The 16,657-nt window shown below is 33.9% G+C and overlaps 1 long non-coding RNA gene across 1 annotated transcript; it reads right to left on the bottom strand.

The window, feature by feature from the left end:
* Positions 1-2,161: 2,161 nt before the first annotated feature.
* LOC127859564 (uncharacterized) lies at positions 2,162-7,636 on the bottom strand. Its single transcript, XR_008039456.1, has 2 exons — positions 7,191-7,636; positions 2,162-3,208 (listed from the first exon to the last, which is right to left on the bottom strand). It is a non-coding gene; the product is annotated as an uncharacterized LOC127859564 (long non-coding RNA).
* Positions 7,637-16,657: the final 9,021 nt, after the last annotated feature.

Below are 16,657 nucleotides of genomic sequence, written 5' to 3'. Positions count from 1 at the left end.
TTAATATTTTATTCTTTTATTTTGCGCATTGCGTTCGTTTCTGATGATATCGAAATGGAATACAAATACTTTTATTCTGTAGCATAATTTCGTCGAACAACTGATCAGTTTGTGATGGCCTTACATGATTATTAATTAATATGTTCACTTAAGTTCGTGACTGCATAAAAAAGTTCTATTTGTCTTCGCTTGACGTTAATCTGAGAAAAACACATTCACGCGTTTGGTATTCCGTAAAAGACCCTGAAGATGTATTTTCAAACATCATCACGTACAGCTCAAATACAGTTTTCTTCATTACATATGTGGTGAAACAACGAATAATAACATATAGTTTTGTCATAAAAATTATAAATATAACAAAAAAAATGCAAGTGCACAATGTTGCGTTATAAATTGTGTAAATGTTATACATTTAAACACATTGTAAGTTTTAAGGAATTGATCACTTTCTGGTAAAGGATGAATAAACTAAATGTTCGTTTTGATGTATATACTAACTTCACAGAAAACTGGTAATGCTTTTGCTGTTTCAACACTGGTCTGAACATGTGCTCTATCCTTAAATTATATCACGGTATAGAACGTTTACTTTTGATTGTAGACCATATTCACTTGATATGGCAACTGTTTTGAACAGTCATGTCGCAGACGGTTTTTGTTTAAAAATATCTATACATATATACAAGTGCAATATTTTTGACGTTCACATATGGTACTAGTTCACCGTAACATCAAGAACACGTGTTAGGATGACATTTTGTGAGTGTTTTTGCACGGTATTAAATACTTGTTTGAAAGTAACATTTGCGTATGTCACGAAATTTAAACCAAAGCGTTTAAGATAATACATATGGTTTTAAAAGAGCGCAAGAAATATAATCCAGAAAAAAATCGCGTTTTTTCCCGCTTGACTTTCATTTTAGGCAATTTACCTATCCCACATACAATACTGGACATATAACACTAACATTAAACTTAAAATAATTATGTAAATGGACATTTTCACAGATTTTGGCATGTATTGAAGTTTGTCATTAAATGCTTTATATTGATAAATGTAAACATTGCATCTAAAAAGCTCTAGTAAAAAACAATAATAAAATAAAAGAAAGAAAAAGTCACCCTCAAATGGGCTCAAACCACTGACCCCTGGAGTGAAAGTCTACCGCTTCGACAACTCGGCCATCCGTGCTCATACCATGAGTGATGTATTTTATACTTAATATATAAGCAATCATCGTAGTGTCACTAAATTTAACGACAACAACAAAACTCTCAAAAATATTAAATCGTTTCACGTTTTATAATTTTCAGGTTTTTCAATCGTCAAAAGATGCATGTAATGGATATTTTACAGCATGGTTAATGTTCAGTATTACTGTTTCCTTACAAATATCATAACTACAACGAAAATTTGCGAATCTGAAACATTTTTTTTTATTTTGTCAATTAACCAAAAAGTGAAAAGGACCATATAAACTAGGGTCACCATCTTTGGAACGGTCCATGTAAAGCATTGGTGGTTTAAACCGTTTGAAATGCATTTCGAACCTCACACTTAGACCTAAAAAAATCACAAAACCCAATCAATAACAGGCTTACTTCATTTATTGAGAAACTTATTTTAATCTTCGAATGAAGCGTTGAAATTAAATAAGAAATTTAAGTAAGACAAGCTATAATCTTGTTTCAACTTCCCAAGTTTCATTTACTTTGGCCAAGCTTGATACCGTCTTGGGAAAATAAACATGTGTGATTTTGTGCTGTTCATGATTGGTAGGAACTACTTTCAAGATGGAGGCAAGTACGCCGAAGCGATTCGAAAATACGATTTATCGATACAAGTTTTTAAAGAATTGCATAAGTATGACATTAAAACAGAAGATACGGTAAATGGAAAAGCGTGATATGATTAATAAGGAGCAGATTGCGAGGTATGTCATGTTTCTTTAAAACAAGTCCATCATATTAATCGTTGTATTTATCGTACCAAAGCGGTGAGCCCAGTTGTAATAGTTTAGTTCAGTCGTACCTGCCTTCGGGTACTTGTCTCAAACGAAGGATCAGCGTGTGTTCAAATTGGTTTCTCTCGTAATGATGTTGGTGTATTTCTTACTTTTTGCAACACACTTTCCATAATCAAGTTAAAACTCCGACGAAACATTAGAACATGTTTTAATGTTTTTTTTGTGATGATCGAATGACAACAATATTATGCTCGAATGGCAATAAATAATAAATAATCCGATTTACAAACATGATATAAATAACACAAAAACCTTAACCAACCCAAGGTCTCTGAAAACATTTGAAACAGTAGATAAATACAACCCTAGCTGCCATCTTGTACTCTAGCCTTCTCCCCTTCGGTCACTAAACAACATTAAAAACATTAAATTATTATATGATATTAGCATTAACATGTTACAAGTTAATTCTTTTTTAAGAGAAAAAAAACACGACATATTTTTTTAAAAGTCTCGATTTAAAACGTATCAGGCAAGCGAGACTCCCTTAGCATCCAATGGCTAGATTTACCTGAGTGAATTTCAATACAGGAAACACTAGACATCAACATGAACACCGTATTGAAGTTGTATACGCAGTCAGACAAAATCTATCAGCCAATTCTAAAAATGTTTGAACATGTCCACCACTGCTGTCAGAAAAACATGTTTCGTCAGAAATATCTTAAGACGTCACTTAACGTTATTTATTTGAAAAGCTGGACGACGTCAGTTGAACATGATACGTTAGAGCTTCCATTTGACTTCACTGACTTTTTGGGCAAAGCTTCTGTATGGCTTCACTAGAACATATTTAATCAGAACTTTCAAATGACTTATCTTAAATATGTTCCATTAGAGTTTTATGATGGCATCACCAGAAAACACTTAATGACAACCTGAGTTACATACGTCATCGCCCATCTCAACGTGACATGACTCAACTTGACTGTCGTCACCAGTACATAACGCATTTACAGTCGTTGTGCGGGCGATCCCCAAAGTTTCTACAGTACCCTCGACTCCCGTTACTGCATCCTACGTCTATGCAACCCAGCCAGCCGACGCTTCGGCACAAGTATTGGGATGACGTCAACGTACTAAAAAACGTCAACAAAAGAAACATCGCTAGAATGATGCACGTCGTTCTTCTTGAAAAGGCGCGCGTCATAGTGGATTTGTTTCAAATATCAAACTATCTGAAAAAGAATGACAGATATTGGTTAACGGACGGACATATTTTTCAATCGGGTTAAAATCTTACTTTATTTTATGATTACTTGGGTTTGTAGCGAAATTTTGGTAATTTGTAAACTGGTAGTTTCAAATAGTGAAAAAATATCTGAAAAAATGCTGAAAACAGTGAAATGACGTCGTTATTTTGACGTCATGACGTTATCATTCAGTTTAACTCTTTGCTAGCACACGCTGTAAAAGCATTACATTAAATAAAATGTGTTAGTTTCGGTAGATAATCGTTTCTAACCCAGTCGTGATCACAGACAATCAAAAGTTTAATACGTGAATCGAAACCGATAATATACCAAAACCAATATCTTTTTTGTAATAAACAATACGGTAACAAAAAAACGGACCAATTAATGTGATTTGTGGGTGATAATTGAACATATTTAGAATATTTTGAGTCATATGTTGTTAAATCTCATATGTGGTTTACATTATTATATGTTCACATGTTGCGTGCACATTGTTTTCGAATGCATACGGTTTATCTTTAATCTTCGTGTCTGAACAGTTGATTAAGCCTAGATAGGGATTTTAGTAGCCAGGGTACATGTTTTATATATAAAAATACAGCCACATACAATTGATTTATTCTTTGCAAATAAAAAAATCTTAATTGTATAGAAACGCTTCAGTGAATAATCTATTTTAACCAAAGTTGATTTACACTTTAGGTAGTTCATTATTATTGTACAAACGATATGCTCGTTTAATAATTCATGCTTCATTCATGCTTCATGGATTACAAAACGGTGATGAAAATGTGTGTCACTGAATCGTTTTGCATACACTTAACCTACAGAGTGTTTCGTAATGTGGCGTATAACATCAATGACAGCTTGAATAACACTAACGGTGACAGATGTAGGAATTTGTTAACAGTATGCATCAATCGGGCTTCTCAGAAGTCTATCAATAGCAATTTGACCTTGATTTTGCATGGTTTAAATTGTGAACTATTACTATAAACACGTAAGGAGTGGTAAGCATTTTTTTTAAATCGATTCTTGTCTTTTGTTATTAAATTCAACACTGACCTCCTTACTTTGTATTATTCGTAATGTAAACATGATTAATGTCTTTAAACTGATTGATTTAGTATTTCCGTATTGAGCTAAATTTAACATTTTATAATTACCTATTTTGCAATGCCCATGTTGCTTAACAAGCTATAAATACCTCAAGCAAAAGTAGGACAGACGAGTTACAAATCACGTGTACAAAAGAGACGATCTGTTTGAGACGAAATCAAGATATTCTTTCAATGCTCGTCGGTACTTACTTAAGTACTATTACCACTTTAAACAAGGGCATTCCCAAAACTGGTTCAGTAGTTCATAAGCTCAATCATAAGCTCAATAGTACCTTTTATAGGGCAGGTTGAACTTACACCAAAATAAACCTTAAGTTTAGCAGCAATGCGATGCATTATATAACATGCGATGTCGCGACTAAACAAGATACATATAGTACTTTCTGAGAGACAGAAAGGTGTACTTTCAGTATAGATAAAAATGTGTTCTTTCAATAAAGAAATAAAAATGAACTCTTAACGTGATTAATAATTCAGTACACAGAGGTGAACTGCGTAGAAAAAAAACATCACAACATATTTTGATGCACTTATGAACTACGTTAATTGCATTTTAAAATGAATTATGTAACATGTCGAACAGAATTTGAAATTTGATTTATGTAACATGGCGAATTGAATGCAAAAATTAATTACGTAAAATGGCGAATAGCGTTTAAAACTGAAAGATGTAACATGGAGAATAGTGTTTAAAATTTAATTATGCTATATGGCAATTATTGTTCAAAACTGAATTACGTAACAAGGCGAAAAGTGTTTAAATTTGAATTATGTAAATTGGCGAATAGCGTTCAAAACTGAATGATTTAGCATGGCGAATAGTTTAAAAAATGAATTTTGTAACAGGGCGAATAGCGTTTAAAACTGAATGATGTGACGTTGCGAATAGCGCTTAAAACTGAATGATGAAACATTGCAAAGAGCGTTTAAAAATGAATTATGTAACGAAACTCTATAATTGAAAATGGTTATATGCAACTTGTAATTTTGAACAAAAAATCGAATATTATATAAAACATATTGTTTATATTACACTTAATCCCTTGCCGATGTTATACGAATAAATATAGCAAATTATTTAACATGATTTGTTTGTTTTACTAACTGTGCAGCTATATGCACATGTGCCGGTACATATAAGGGCACTGAAGAAACCAGTTTTAATTTAAAAGTTGTATTTAATATAAAGAAAAAGTATTGTAAAAAACTATAAAGACTACAACAGAAATATATCGTGTAGCCTCTACTATTATTTTTCATATAAATTGTAAACCCTGAGGAGAACTCCCTGATTACATACAGTAAATGAAATGAAAATTAAAGATGTCAACATATGTATTGATAAACAAAAAACTAACGTAAATAAAAAAACGTAGAATTTAAAAACTGTATTGAACGAATTTACAATCGAATAATAACCATATTTTTGGATGTAAACCCACACCTATCCATATTGCGTTACATAAGCACTGCCTCTAATTTTGTCAATATTGACGTGCATTTTTTGTAAATACTTAGAATGGGGTGGTTAATTGTACCTATAAATAAAAAGGAAGCGGTAAATAGTATCTATAACTTCAGTTTCTCAGTATTCTATATATTGCACTCCCACCTTCATTATGTTTGGTTTACATTATTAACTATCTATCCATCAAAATACGTAGGGTGTGCTAAGTATTTTTTTTATTTATTCTTCTCGGTGTTATTTTATTAATAGAGCACTTACTTTAATTCGTATTATTCAAATTTTAAACGGGATTAATGTCTTCAACGCATTCATTTGGTATTTCCTTATTTCGCACCATTCAACATTTTTGTGATTAATTACGAATTTTGAAAATCCCTGAACAACAGCTTGTTTTGGTCTGGAATTCAGCTTTGGTTAGAACAAAATGTTTCATAAACAATACAAACGAAACAAAATCCTAACATGACTTCAATTTAATTAAGCTTATTTAATGTTAACTGTGAAATATGTCATTAGAATTGTTAATAAATACATTCACAAGATCTAAATATTAAGAGTATTTTAAAGGGATCTTTTCACGCTTTGGTAAATTGACAAAATTGAAAAAAGTTGTTTCAGATTCGTAAGTTTTCGTTTTAGTTATGATATTTGTGAGGAAACAGTAATACTGAACATTAACCATGCTCTAATATAGCCATTATATGCATCTTTTGACGATTTTAAAACCTAAAAATTATAAAGCGTTGCAACGCGAAACGATTGAATAATTTGGAGAGTTCTGTTTTTGTCGTTAAATTTTGTGAAACTACGAAGATTGCTTATATAAGGTATAAAATACGTCAAGGATGTGTACTAGGCGGAATAGCTCAGTAGGCTAAAGCATTTTTACTTCAGGACTCTGGCAGGACTCCAGGGGTCACTGGTTCGAAACCTGCTCCGGGCAATGTTCTTTTCCTTTTTTTAATTTTTTTCTTGATTTTTTACTGGAGCTTTTACGATCCAATGTTTACATTTATCAATATAAAGCATTTAATGAATAAGTTAAAAAAAATGCCAAAATCTGTGAAAAGGCCCCTTTAACAACATATGTTAATCTTCAACTCAATATTATTTACAAATATACTCACAACTTAACTGGCGTATAATGTTATTTTTGTTTTAATGTAAGTATAAGTAAAAATGTATCAAACGATTTATTAAATATTGATAAAATATTTAAAGAAAACATATGCATTTGAAAGAGAAAATACTTCAAAACCTAGTGTATATTTGTTAGTTAAAGAATGTTTAACGATCAATTCAAATGTGCCAAATTTGTGTGATAAAAATTCAAATGAACAATTAAAAAACAACAAATATATAGTTTAGTACTTACGATAATTAATCCGCCTAGCTTTACTGCAAAGCGTTGCTGTAAAGGAATGAGGAACAATCCCGTAGTAGTAGTACTCTTTTTATCAACACGATATTTTATCCTCTGTCCTAAATAGTCTTTTCGGAATACTTGGAATATGTCATTATATATATTTTAAATAATAATAATAATTTGCCAATTTATAAGCCGAAGCTCGCATTCGTGTTTTCTGCACGTGCGCCCACCACCGCCGGTGATGCAATCTTAAGTCATACGTGAAAAAGCTTTCCAGTCATGATATTTTCATCCATAATCTGCCATGAACACGTTCCCAACGCCTCATGCTAACGTGTTCATTCGTTCGTGCGAATGTGAACATCCGTTCGTGAACATAACTTCACCATTAAATCATTGTGCGTTAAATTAACTGCTAGAGGTAAAACGTACCCAGGCTGCGTATGGGGTGATCGCTGGTTTGGCATTTACTAACAACACGCAACAATGTTGCAACGGCATTTGGTATTTGGAAGTTTTGATGTTTTGCTACACTCCACGCACCTAGTTACCTTTACGGTCGTCTCAACAAAAAATCGGTTCGTCTGAATATTATAAACCGACTTAATTCCAGCAGGCCGATGTACCAGCCGTGTAGAAGGATTATTGAGCTTAGATAAGGCTTAACCACCCACAACTGCGTCTAACTGCAACCGTTGTTTCTTCGTGACCTTAACCACGCTTTTATTTCATATATTATCTGCACATGATGTATGTTTTCTGCGGTTGATTGCAATGTCTGTGTCAAACATTTTCTGTACTTCTCAATCATCAGTATCAGACGAATGTTCAACTTGGTCTTTAAAAGAATAAATACATATACGTTAAAGATTAAAAGTTGAGTATTTCAAGAAATGCTCTTTCGTGTCAAAAGTCGCATAATGTAGTAAAGAACACTTTACACGGTGAATAACACTTGCGGTGGTGCTCCTTTTATTATTATGTTATTATGTGTTGTATGTATTCTGTAACAATCATTTACAACAAAAACTAAGTAAAGCTTGGGCAGCGCAAACACAAGAAAACTGTACGAACCAGGTATTTTATTTATAGAAAAATATTGACAGCGGCCCGACCAAAAACACACCAAAGGAAAACACACACACACGTCCACAACATATTTTAAATTTAAATATACATTTTATATTAAAGTTAATAATATGGACGTGGATTTTATTACTTTAGTTTAAACCTATTTATTTAAGCTCGATTGCATCGAAAGCCTTAGGCTAATATAAATGCTCTCGAGTCCGTTTCTTGGGCCTAGAACCAGTACTTGGTGTCTTTGGGGGAGATCTAAAGAACGCTCCCACTGTGGGGATCGAACCCGTGACCTCCCGGTCGCTAGGCGGACACCATATCCATTACACGACTGCGACGTGGATTTTATTGTTAAAACATACTTGTCTATATACCTTTAAAGGGAGCAACCAGACAGCAGCATACACTAAAAACATTAAAAACCATTTGTATGTATGTGATTTGTCCTTGTTCATGTTGCGCGTCCTTGAGACGTCGCGTGCCTATTCGCGTAGATACGCAACAGATTGCACCATCGCAAAGCTCAACAGTAAAACATTGGCCATGTATTTCATGACACGACTTAACAAGTGACATGCCTATAAACCGAAATAATTTAAGAAGGAATGCGTCTGTGTTATGACGTGGATGGATTTGTTGACTTGTTATTGTGTTTGTGTTTTAGGATGACGGTTTGCAAAAATCATTATTATTATTATAATGTTCTTTAAACGAAAAATACCACAAAACCGGAAATCGCAACCTCGTATAAACATGTGCAGACTGCAAGCAAAATTATTCACGTTCAATATCTTGGGAGTGGGTACATATAACTGAATATCAATCTAGATTGAAGCGTCATGATGGGCATCTGTTTGCGGTCAATACAAAATACTGTGTACTCTTTGCAGCTGAAATCGTGGGTGCGCTTTGGGCTATCCAAATAACACACTCCTTCGGCGGATTAGTGCTGATTTTATTTATGAAATTTATTCATTCATAAAGACGGTTTTCAAGTATTTCGTAACTTGTCAAGTATTTCGCTTAACTTGTGACAGGAAGTGACGAAATGAGAAAGAACACACTGATTTTCATAACCTGTTGAATGCCTCATTCAGTAAGTTGAACACCCGTGACTGTTACGGTAAAGATACTTTAGTATATAATTACTGCTGATTCTTTTTAGAATGCAATTCTGACAGGCGGCATTCTTCTCTGACTGGTAAAATAATTGAATGCGTTAGCAATGTCGTTTCAGACAGAATCCGACGGCTGAAACATATAAGACCGGTGATAATTTTATATGGTTAATTATTCGTTTAAATGCTCGAATTCACGGAATATTAAACTAAACGAATACCAACAAGCTAGATGCGGTCGATTTATGGTATTGAAAGATTGCAACATAAAGGATGTTAACCTTAGGAGTGTCGATATCTGTTTGTTGTTCATCATGTCAATAAAGAATCTAGGTGTGGTTGTGAACTATGGCTTAACCAATACCCAATAATCCGGTGTTTTCCCGAACGAAATAACTTGTGGTAAGATAAGATAAATTCCAATCCCTTTTCATTATAAATCTGCCAACTTTCCAAGCATGTTTTGCCAATGTTTAAAACATTTGCAATGTAGTCATTTGAAGAATGGATCTGTCCTCTTCCAATAATTACCATCAAAACGGTACCTTCTAACAACCCTAAGAAAGCAAATCTCAACTGAATGCAGACACCGTAGAAAACAGTGTTCCGGAAACGTTATTTCGATAAAAACCCAATACAACAGAAAAAAAACCCTCCCCCCCCTTAAAAAAGTTGATCTTTTGCGTTAGCCTCCAATCCAAGGCATCAAAGTTCTCCAGACATATATCGGATATTAGAAATAACCACATAAGACATAGCTCAGATTGCCATGCGGCTTTTTTTCAAGGAGAGAAATAGCACTACTTCCGACCACGGAAGTAAACAACTAGTTTTATTTTAATGTTACCCTTTTGGCAATCCGGTAAAGCGCCTGTTTTTAATGTATGCCCTAAGAAGCCAGTTGCATACCTAGGATTGACAACTTCCGCGAAAGTTAGTGGTACCGATCATTAAATTTAGTAAAGTCAAGTGTTTTACAAACGTGTTCTTGTGGAAAAGTATTGTCTCATCATCTCTGCGTAGGCCCCTGTTATGCGTATCTGTAGCTAGAGGAGTTTTCACTTTGTAAGGTAGCTTGCCCTACGCTATCCCTCCCACCCTCCTCCTTTTTTTCCAGTTGGGATTTCGACCGACAATGGCGGAGTTGAAAATTAATTATGATGTTGAATAAATGAATATTCACGAAAAAAATATATTTATTTATTATATTCAGAAAAAGAAATCCTTTTTATTAAACAAAAGAAAACACATTATTTAAACCAAAATGAAAAAATATATATTTAAACAAAAATTGGAGCGTGTGACAACATTTGATTATACCGAGAACAATGACATAAACTGGATATCATTTTGACGCACACAAACATGACATTTAACATATATTACCTGGTACAGAATATTCGTTTTTCATTTGCTGAGCAAGTTCACACGCTGACCGCGTATTTTCAATATGAGGCCAGTAGCTTTCAATATTAGGCCAGTGACGTTAATGGGACCTTTTCACGTTTTGGTGAATTGACAAAATAAAAAAAAATGTTTAAGATTCGCAAATGTTCGTTGTAGTTATGATATTTGTGAGGAAACAGTAAAACTGAACATTTAACATGCTCTAAAATATCCATTATATGCATCTTTTGAATATTTCAAAACCTGAGAATTATAAAGCTTTGCAACGCGAAGCGATTGAATTATTTGGAAAATTTGTTGTACTAATAGTTGGTTATACTACGAGGATTGCTTAAATAAAGTATAAAATACAGCACTCATTTCATAAGCACGGATGGCAGAGTGGTGTACGCGGAAGACTTTCACTCCATGGTTCGAGCCCAAATGAGGGTAACTTTTTTCTTTCTTTAATTTTATTCTTGTTTTTTACTTGAGCTTTTAAGATACAATGTTTACATTTATAAATATAAAGCATTTATTGACAAACTTCAATGCATGCCAAAATTTGTGAAAAGGCCCCTTTAGATGACGTATCGGAAGTATACTAGATGGCGTGATAAAATACAGTTTATCTTACTTTTGCTCTTTGTCATTTAAATAAAGTATATCTTACTTCTGTCATCTGTCCTTTGTCCTGGAAGAAAATAATACATGATGAAATAAATTAGTGACGCACACCATATGATACAGGGAAGTAAATTTAATATTAATGTACCGGGCCTGTATCACATCGCATTTAGTTTCACCCGAATAATATTCATTTGCAGGTAATGCGCAGTTCGCGCAGGTCTCTTTACCATTTCGGTTCGTTGAACAGCATGCATACTCTCGCTTGCAGGAGTGGTTTCTGAACCCTTGATGTCGCGGTAACAATTAAGAGTATCAACCATTTTCGTATATCGGCAATGATGTTAATACAATCTTGCTTGTTTCGGCCTAGAGTGGATGTTGTGAAATAAAGAAGGATATTAAAGAGACATTTGCACAGATTTTGGCAGATATTGAAGTTTGTCATAAAATGCTTTAAATAGATAAAAGTAAACATTGGATCTAAAATGCTCCTGTAAAAATCAAGAATTAAATGAAAGAAAGAAAAAAGTAAACCTCAACTGGGCTCGAACCACAGACCCCTGGAGTAAAAGACTAACGCTTAGACCACTCGGCCAACCGTGCTCATACAATGAGGGATTATTTTATACATTATATAAACAATCCTCGTAGTGTCACAAAATTTAACGACACCAACAAAACTCTCCAAATTATTAAATCGTTTCGCGTTGCTACGCTTTATAAGTTTCAGGTTTTAAATCGTCAAAAGATGCATATAATGGATATTTTAGAGCATGGTAAATTTTCAGTATTATTGCTTCCTCACATATTTCATAGCTTCAACGAAATTTGCGAATCTGAAACATTTTTTTTAAATTTTGTCAATTTACCAAAACGTGAAAATGACCCTTTAAAGGGATTTTTTCACGTTTTGGTAAATTGACAAAATTGAAAAAAGTTGTTTCAGATTCGCAAATTTTCGTTTTAGTTATGAAATTTTTGAGGAAACAGAAATACTGAACATTTACTATGGTCTAATATAGCCATTATATGCATCTTTTGACGATTTAAAAACATGAAAATTATAAAGCGTTGCAACGCGAAACGATTGAATAATTTGGAGAGTTCTGTTGTTGTCGTTTAATTTTGTGAAACTACGAAGATTGCTTATATAAAGTATAAAAAACGCCACTCGTACGTACTTGGCAGGATGGCAGAGCGGTCTAATTGTTTTTTACTCCAGGACTCCGGGGGTCACTGGTTCGAGCCCTGCTGCGGGCTACTTTTTTTTCCTTATTTTAATTTTATTCTTGATTTGTTACTGGAGCTTTTTAGATCCAATGTTTACATTTATCAATATAAAGCATTTAATGACAAACTTCAAAAAATGCCAAAATCTGTGAAAAGAACCCTTTAAATTAGGGTCACCACCTATGGAACGGTCAATGTAAAGTGGATTAAACCGGTTAAAATGCATTCCCAACCTCACACTTAGCCCAAAATAAATAACAAAACCCAGTCAATAATATGCTTACTTCAGTTTTTTAGAAACTTTTTAATCTTCGAATGAAGTGTTAAAATTGAATAAGAAATTTAAGTGAGACAACCTATATTCTTGTTTCAACGTCCCAAGTTTAATTTCCTTCGGCCAAGCTGGATACCAGCTTGAGAAAATTAAAATGCGTGATTCTGCGCTGTTCATGATTGGAAGGAACTACTAGCAAGATGGAGGCAAGTACGCCAAGGCGATTCGAAAACATGATTTATCTATACAAGTTTTTAAAGAATTGCATAAGTATGACATTTAAACAGAAGATTCGGTGAATGGAAAAGCGTATTTTAGAAATTTTACGACAAACCCTTTTGATTATTCCGAGGACTTTATCATAGAGTATGCGCATTTCGCCAAATATGGCGTGAGTTAGCAAATGTTAGAGTAAATATCAGACGAACTCATTGACGTCACACCTGAACGCATCGACAAATACAATCAACTGAGGTTTTCATTGATTTTAAATTGATTAAAATCAAAAGAATTTGCTCGATGTATAAATGATTAAAAGGGACATATTAAATTGTATCGCCATGTGTATGTGTGCTAAGATTAATAAGGAGCATATAGCGAGGTATGTCATGTTTCTTTAAAACAAGTCCATCAAATTAATTGTTGTATTTATCGTACCAACGCGGTGAACCCAGTTGTAATAGTTTAGTTCAGTCGTATAGGCTTTCGGGGACTTGTCTCAAACAAAGGACCAGCGTGTGTTCAAAGTGGTTTCTCTCGTAATGGTATTGGGGTATTTCTTATTGCGTGCAACACACATTTTCTTAATCAAGTTAAAACTCCGATGAAAACGTAGAGCATGTTTAATGTTGTTTCTTCAATGTGATGATCGAATGACAACAATATAATGATCGAATGACAATAAATTATAAATAATCCGCTTTACAAACATAACATACAAAACACAAAAACCTTAACCAACCCAAGACACTTTGAGATTATTTGAAACAGTAGATAAATACACTCCTAGCTACCATCTTATAATCTAGCCCCCCCCCTTCGGTCAATCAACACAATTAAAAACTAGCCCCCCCCCCCCCTTCGGTCAATCAGCACAATTAAAAACATTAAATTATAATATTATATTATCACTTACATATCACAAGTTTTTTCTTTCTTTTTGAAAGAGAAAATATCGTGTGTGGTTTTTACAATTTCTCTTTTTAAAACGTATCAGGCAAGCGAGACTCCTTTAGCATCCAATGGCTAGATTTACCTGAGTGAATTTCAATACAGGAAACACTAGACATCAACATGAACAAACTATTGAAGTTGTATTAGCAGACAGTCAAAATCTATCAGCCAATTCTAAAAATGTTTGAACATGTCCAACACTGCTGTCAGGAAACATGTTTCGTCATAAATTCCTTTAGTCGTCACTTAACATTATTTATTTGAACAGCTGGATGCCGTCACTTGAACATGATACGTGAGAGTTTACAGTTGACTTCCTTGACTTTTTGGGCAAAGCTTCTGTATGGCGTCACTAGAACATATTTAATCAGATTTTTCAAATGACTTATCTTAAATATGTTCAATCAACATTTTATGATGGCGTCACTAGAAAACACACTATTACAACCTCAGTTAAAAGCATGACGTCACCCAAACACACGTCATCGCCCATCTCAACGTGACATGACTCAACGTGAACGACGTCACCAGTACATTACGCATTTACAGTCGTTGTCCGGGCGATCCCCAAAGTTTCTACAGTACCCTCGACCCCCGTTACTGCATCCTACGTCTATGCAACCCATCCAGCCGACGCTTCGGCACAAGTGTTGGGCTGACGTCAACGTACTAAGTAACGTCAACAAAAGAAACAACACTAGAATGATACACGTCGTTCTTCTTGAAAAGGCGCGCGTCATAGTGGATTTGCTTCAAATATCACCCTATCTGAAAAAGAATGACAGATATTGGTCAAGGGACGGACATCTTTTTCAATTGGGTTTAACTGTCACTTTATTTAATGCTTCTTTGGGGTTTGTAGCGAAATTTTGGGGATTTTTAAACTGATAATTCGTTGATTTTAAAAGGGAAGAATGTCTAAAAAATATAGATAACAGTGAAAAGACGTCATTATTTTTACGTCATGACGTTATAATTCAGTTCAACTCTTTGCAAGCAGACGCTGTAAAAGCATACAATTAAGTTAGTTTCTGTAGATAATCGTTTCTAACCCAATCGTGATCCTAGACAATCAAAAATTTCATACGTTAATCAAAGTCGATAATACTGAAACCAACACATATCTGTTATTTACAATATTGTTACAAACAAAAAAACAGTCCAAATAATGTTATTTGTGGGTGATAATTGAACATATTTAGAATATTTTAAGTAATATGTAGTTAAACCTCATATGTGGTTTTAAATCTATTCTTCTCAGTGTTATTTTAATACAACACTGACCCTAATTTGTATTATTCAAATTTTGAACGGGATTAATGTCTTCAGAGCATTGATTTGGTATTTCCTTATTACGCACCATTCACCATTTTTGTTTGATTAAGTACACATTTTTAAAATCCCTGAACACCAGCTTGTTGTGTTCTGGAATTCAGCTTTGGTTGGAGCAAATTCTTTTTTATAAACAATACAAACGGAACAGAATCCTAGTGTATATTTGCTAGTTAAAGAATGTTTAACGATCACATCAAATGTGCCAAATTTGTGTGATAAAAATTTAAATTAACAATTAAAGAAAAAAATATATAGTTTAGTACTTACGATAATAAATCCGCGTAGCTTGAATGCAAAGCGTCGCTGGAGAAGGAATGCGGAACAATCCCTTAGTAGTAGTAGCCTTTTATCAACACGATATTTTTATCCTCTGTCCTAAATAGGTTTTTCGGAATACTTGGAATATTACATAATAAATATTTTAAATAATAATAATAATTTGCCAATATATAAGCCGAAGTTCGCATCCGTAATTTGCGCACGCGCGCCCAAAACCACCGGTGATGCAATCTTAAGTCACACGTGAACAAGCTTTCCACTCATGATACATTTTATTAATAATCTGTCATGAATACGTTCTCCACGCCTCATGCTAACGTGTTTATTGTTCGTGCGAATGTGGCCATTCGTTCGTGAACATAACTTCACCATGAAATCATAGTGCGTTATATTTACTGCTCAAAGGTACAACGTACCCGGGCTGCGTATGGGATGATCGCTGGTTTGCCATTTACTAACAACACGCGACAATGATGCAACGGCATTTGGTATTTGGAAGTTTTCATGTTTTGCAACACTCCACGCACCTAGTTACCTTTACGGTCGTCTTAACAACAACAAATCGGTGCGCCTTAATATTATAAACCGACTGAATTCCAGCTTTGATAAGGCTTAACCACCCACAACTGCGTCTAACTGCAACCGTTGTTTCTTCGTGACCTTAACCACGCTTTTATTTCATATATTATCTGCACATGATTTTCTGCGATTGATTGCAGTTTCTGTGTCGAACATATTCTATACTTCTCAATCAACAATCAACAGTATAAGGTTCAATTCGGTTTTCAAAAGAATAAATATACATACGTTACAGTTTAGTGTTTCGTGAAAGTCTCTTTCGCATCAAAAGTCGCATAATACAGTCAATAACACTTGCGGTGAATAATACTTGCGGTGGTGCTTATTTTATTATTATGTTATTATTTGGTGTATGTGTTCTGTAACAATCATTAACATAAAAACTAAGT

Source organism: Dreissena polymorpha, chromosome 15 (assembly GCF_020536995.1).
Source record: "Dreissena polymorpha isolate Duluth1 chromosome 15, UMN_Dpol_1.0, whole genome shotgun sequence".
NCBI lineage: Eukaryota > Metazoa > Mollusca > Bivalvia > Myida > Dreissenidae > Dreissena > Dreissena polymorpha.
This window is presented reverse-complemented; position numbering and strand designations above follow the sequence as displayed.